This window comes from Triticum dicoccoides, chromosome 2A (genome assembly GCF_002162155.2).
Source record: "Triticum dicoccoides isolate Atlit2015 ecotype Zavitan chromosome 2A, WEW_v2.0, whole genome shotgun sequence".
NCBI lineage: Eukaryota > Viridiplantae > Streptophyta > Magnoliopsida > Poales > Poaceae > Triticum > Triticum dicoccoides.
Window position 1 is genome coordinate 90,776,120 of NC_041382.1, and position 5,451 is coordinate 90,781,570.

The 5,451-nt window shown below is 43.5% G+C and overlaps 1 pseudogene; it reads right to left on the reverse strand.

Annotated features, from left to right (window-relative positions):
• LOC119353522 lies at positions 1-3,099 on the reverse strand (annotated as a pseudogene).
• Between the last annotated feature and the right edge of the window lie 2,352 nt (positions 3,100-5,451).

Consider the following 5,451-nt stretch of genomic DNA (forward strand, 5'->3'; position numbering starts at 1 on the left):
GAGACACACAACTGTATGTGATATCATTCAATAATTCTGAGTACAATTGCTTATCTTTACCATATAAACTTATACTGTATGTAGAAAAGATATATAGTGCACACACTCCAACTCATAAGTTATGATGCACGATGGCATGCATCTTTGCTGAAGATAAACTGCCACACAACCTATTAGAGGCTACTGCATCTTTGCTGAAGATAAACTGCCACACAACCTATTAGAGGCTACATGGGAATGGGTTTCACAAAAAGGCTCTCAACAGTCTCCTTAAGATTTATGCTGAAGGTATATGCATCTTTCCTAGCATAGAACACTAGCATGCTATTAGCAAAGTTAATAATCCGCCGCACCACTAGGAGGTGTGAATGATGTTCGAAGTGAGCTTGATTTAGAGTTCTCCATTCGTCTTCTAGCAGTGATAGGATCTTGGAAATGGCAACCTCACTTGTGACACTGTGCTCAACCATGTAACACTCTATAGAGCTTGCCATATCCCCCTTGGCCTTCCCGCCCTGCATATTTATATGGTCGAAGTTAGATACATTATCTTGAGTGCCTATTGGTGGTTGAGTTGTTATAGTTTGGGCCAAATAAGAAAATAAAAGAGTATACTTTGAATGCGGCAATGTCATCCAATAGACGTGCTATCTTCCCGCACGCTATGGCGACTTTTGGGTAACCAGCTGCCCACTCAAATGCTTCCCTTGTGACCTGGATCTCCCATGCCAACCATCAAACCTACACATAGCGTTGGTGATCCTATGGACATGGCTGATAAACTGAGGTGATCTTTAAAGCTTGGCTTGTGATTCTGGTGTAACCATTCAACTTCTTGGAGATAATAAGCGGACAGATCTTGAAACTGCATAGAAGAAAAACAAATTAAACACAAAATGAACAATCTAAAAAATATGGTAAAGATATAAGGTACATGGTGGTTTACCGCTTTTCGGGCATAGGCAACATGGTAAGTGTCACAAATTGCCACTTCACTCGTAGCATCTTTAAATATCCTCAATAGTTCAGTATAGAACCTTTTAAGGTAGTCGGGTAGAAGAGAAGTGGCCCTCTCATCCCATCTACATGTCGGATTACATAGCATGAAAATCAGTCCATGACATAAATAGAATATTGATTGCATGTTAGTTTTTGCACATGCATGTAAATAAAATCCAAACTTTCAAACCTTTGTATGGCCACATTTAGTTGTCGACATTCCTCAATGGTGGCATGGGCATCATATGTGTCATCCATCAAGGAAATAAGCATCAATTGCTTGGTAAGAAATATTCTTGAGAACGCAAATTCTTTCTCATGGTATATGGCATAGCACCAAAGGTAACCCTCCACCAGGCGGTCCCGAGCATAGTTTAGCCCGACACACCTGTACAGACTGCGCCACCACCTAAAGTACTTTGATTAATCTAGGTAAAATAGATATGTCCTAATACATAACTGGATGGACAATATCTAAATTGTAAATACAGTACGTGAAGGCATGCATTTTATATCGATTCCAGCTTCATTGTGTAGTTGAGTATAACAAAGACATACTTAGTGAGATATTTGAGTTCCTTCAAGTGTACATGTTGTAGAAGGTTAAAATCCAGCTTCGCAAGCTCCAATAGAGTTGGGTTATGTTGTTCCTCGTGCATGTACTCAGAGATATAATGGAGTGTTTCCACCCTTTTCAATGTCCTTGGTAATGGTAAGTGAAGGGCACGTTTAACTTGCTCGTCTAAAGGAGACTTGAGAGTGTCCCTCATCAATTCAAGATGATGCTTTGTAAATGAGATAGCTTCTTCCAATGATGGCTCACCATGAACAAGAAGATGGGCTGCGTTGTATAGACATAAAAGTCCCTTTGGGTCATTGGTAATATCTTTCCTAAAGCTCCCATCCTCATTCTTAAATTTGTTGAAAACATCTGTATGATAAATGTTGGCGAGACATTGTTAAAACAACCCATATCATTGTATAACCAGTACTGTATTATTTTATTTTATAAATAGATACATAGATACCTGAAGACACCCAAAGACCATGTTCTCGAAGCAAGCCAAACCGGAGGGCAACGTGATGGAGGCTAGAGCTACTGAATTCATCCTCGATAATTTGACTTAACACGATATCAGCCTGTTTCTTAAAGTGATGATCTATTCCGAGACGTTGGACACTGTCCAATAAGGTTATTCTTTCCACCGTGCACTTGCAACTCTCAAACAACATGTTGATGTCCTCCTTTAATTTATCAGCTCTTGCAGTCATCCATTTTACTGACCTCTGCACACAAGCGTGCATGCATAGATTAATTAGCTGGGGTTAACGAAAGGAACCATGCATACTTGAAAAGTAAACATGTGGATTAGATTGTCCAGGAATAGTATTTACATAGTATAATTGTTTTAGAGCTTTACCTTAGTAATATATCCATATAAATAATGTCAGAAATGCCTACAACACGACACCAAATAGCTGAAACGGCATATATTATTTCTAATAAGTTGAGAGAATAACTTTAAATATTGCAATGAAACAAGTATCTGGGTTAGTGATGTAGCAAACCATAATGATGAAACATGGATTGGGAATTGATAAAGCAAAAAATATATGTACATATGTAGCACTAGCGTATACCTGCAGTGGTTTTGGCTCGTAGTCGAGGAAGTAGTCACCCCACAGAGAGGGCTCATAGCTGAATTGATAAAGCAAAAAATATATGTACATATGTAGCACTAGCGTATACCTGCAGTGGTTTTGGCTCGTAGTCGAGGAAGTAGTCACCCCACAGAGAGGGCTCATAGCTGGACAGCGTCTTCGGAGCAGCGGCAACGCCAGCAGAGGCCACATGGTTGTATGTATCTCTTGTTTCGTGTTCAACTCTAGAGGCCGGTGTAGCTTCCGTGGCAGGTGAAGCTTGGACATGGGGAAAGCGGGGCCGGGGAGACGGTTGGAGAGGGAGACGAGAGGAGTAGGCAGATGAGGAGCAGGGACTGCTGAGTAGGATTGCCGGCGTTGGCTTCAAACTCGCTGCCATCCTCTAATGAACTCTCTGTTAGTTGTGACTCGTGAGCCTGTGACACTGGAAGGACCACGGCAACCAGCTTTTAAGGGCATCCATGCTCACGAAGATCTGTCTCAGGAGCTTTCACCGATCTTATCACAATTTTGTGAACTGTGACCTCGAACGTATACCATTACCACACACTATCTGAGGGCCAAAATAAGTGCACAACCTATTTGAGGGCCGAAACAAGTGCATACTTTTCAGCCAGCGTTGGGGGAGAGGACCAAGAGCGGCTCGGGTGTCAGCTCCGTTTTCCTATATTTTTTGTTTGTTTCTCGATGAACGTACAACTGTGTCACTGTGACAGGACCAAGTATAGCGACACAACACCAACAAAGCATTGCCCCACGTGCAGGCAAGCACGCGCCAGTCGTTGGTTGTCAATATTTTTGGTCACTGGTTGGACGGTTTTTAAATAGATTCAAAACACTATTGAGGGTGAGAGCGTATGCCTTACTATGGTCGCTTTGGCTACGTAGAAACGATTTTGTTTTTAATGACAAAAATGCTTCTCCTCTGCAGACTATTTTCCGTTGTACGCACTCGCTTCATATGTGGTCTATGCTATAATGAGCAGATGTCAAATCGTTGTTCAATGCGGTGTGTACGCAGTTGGAGCAGGTGGCTACGGAGGTTTTTACCCAACATGAATGGCGGCATAACCTCCGGATCGGTCCATCTCACCTTTCGACATAGGCACAATGTCGGTCTATAGGACTTTACTATTGCCGATTTGCCGGTTTCGTTTTCTTCTGGTTGTCAGACTTTTGGTGCCTAGTCCGGCTGTGTGAATCCTAATTATGCAGAGGTCGGGTGTTGCTCGATCATAATACTTTGTATCCACTTGATGCTACATTTTGAGTAAATAAAATCGCGCTTTATCAAAAAATATTATTGCCCAGACAAAATTGTGGAGCACGTCATCATATACGCCCGATACCGAGCGTGGTGCGCAAGATGATGTTGCTGGAGGAGCCTAGCGCGATAAGCAGGACATGCCGACAAGTTTTTTTGGAGACATGGAAACCCCACACATCCATGATGAACCCATCATGGCATACGGCGGCTATGAGTTTTCATAGGTCGACCTTAATGCCCCTAGGGCTTCGAGGTTCGCTGTCGTCGAACACGAAGAACAAGGAAGAAGAAAACAAAGGGTAGATGTGAATAAAAACTAAAAGTTGCTAGATGTGTTTGACGATTGTGTATTCTTTTAAACGGTTGTCACCTCTTCTCTATACATAAGTCAGATAGAGTTTATGTGAGTGCCTGGCTTAATAGGGGATCGATTACTCATATCAATAAGAAATTTTTTCTTTTTTGGGGGGTCCGTTTGGAAAGAACTCCAAAGTTAAATGTGCTCATCTTGGATCAATTTCGGGATGGTTGACCGATTGGGAAGTTGGTCCCAGGTGCACACGAGTGGGGACAAAGAACACCAAAAATACTAGTGTTGATTTATGGGGCTACTCTAAATCCCGCCATGAGTAACGACCAGTAACCGACAGGTGTGTGCCCGGGGAATACAAGTTGGTATCAGAGCCGACCCTCACGATTACACGGATATTTGTGGGTCAGGTACGCGGTCATGTTGTGCATGTCATTTGTGGCTCGTCGTGACACACGACATGGCACATGTGTTGGACTAGATGCGTAGACGTGTGCCAAGAGGGAACATTTCCATAGACCGACGAGGACGTGGTTCCTCTTATTAGGGGTGTATGTGAGAGCCTAGATTAATAGTGATGATAGACTACTCATATCAATAAGGAATTCCTTATTTTTTGGGAAACCATTCGAAAAGAACTTTAAAATTAAGCGTGCTTAGCTTGGAGCAATTATAGGATGAATGACCGACTGGCAAGTTGGTCTCAGATGCGCACGAATAAGAGTAGATCGCGCCAAAAGTAACTACCAATTACCGGCAAATGTGTCCGGAACATTACAAGTTGGTATAGAGGTATTTTTGCCCTCATACGAGCATGCATACGATCAGGTGCGATCAGGGGCGGAGACAGGGGGTGCGAGCAGGGGTCAGACACCCCCCATCGCCTCGCCCCCCTGTAAAGTTTCGTTGCCAGGTAGTATTACTATACTCTAGGCCAAAGGGGAAGTAGTCACGCTAATGACATCGGGACTTTCCAGCCCAAAGGCCCAAATTACGTGCAGCCGTTAGATCAAGTAGGAAAATTTCCTACCCTTCCCGTAATCACGTTCGTGGCTTCTAGGTCTGGTGGCTCCGAACGTCCTGCGCCGTCGCCCGTCGCCTCTCGCTGCTACCGCCGTCGTGGGGATGAGCCGCGGAGGGGTCCAATGCTCTACTCCAGCCGTAATTGAATCCACGAGAGAGACCATACCTGCTTATCCGCTTCACCGGCATC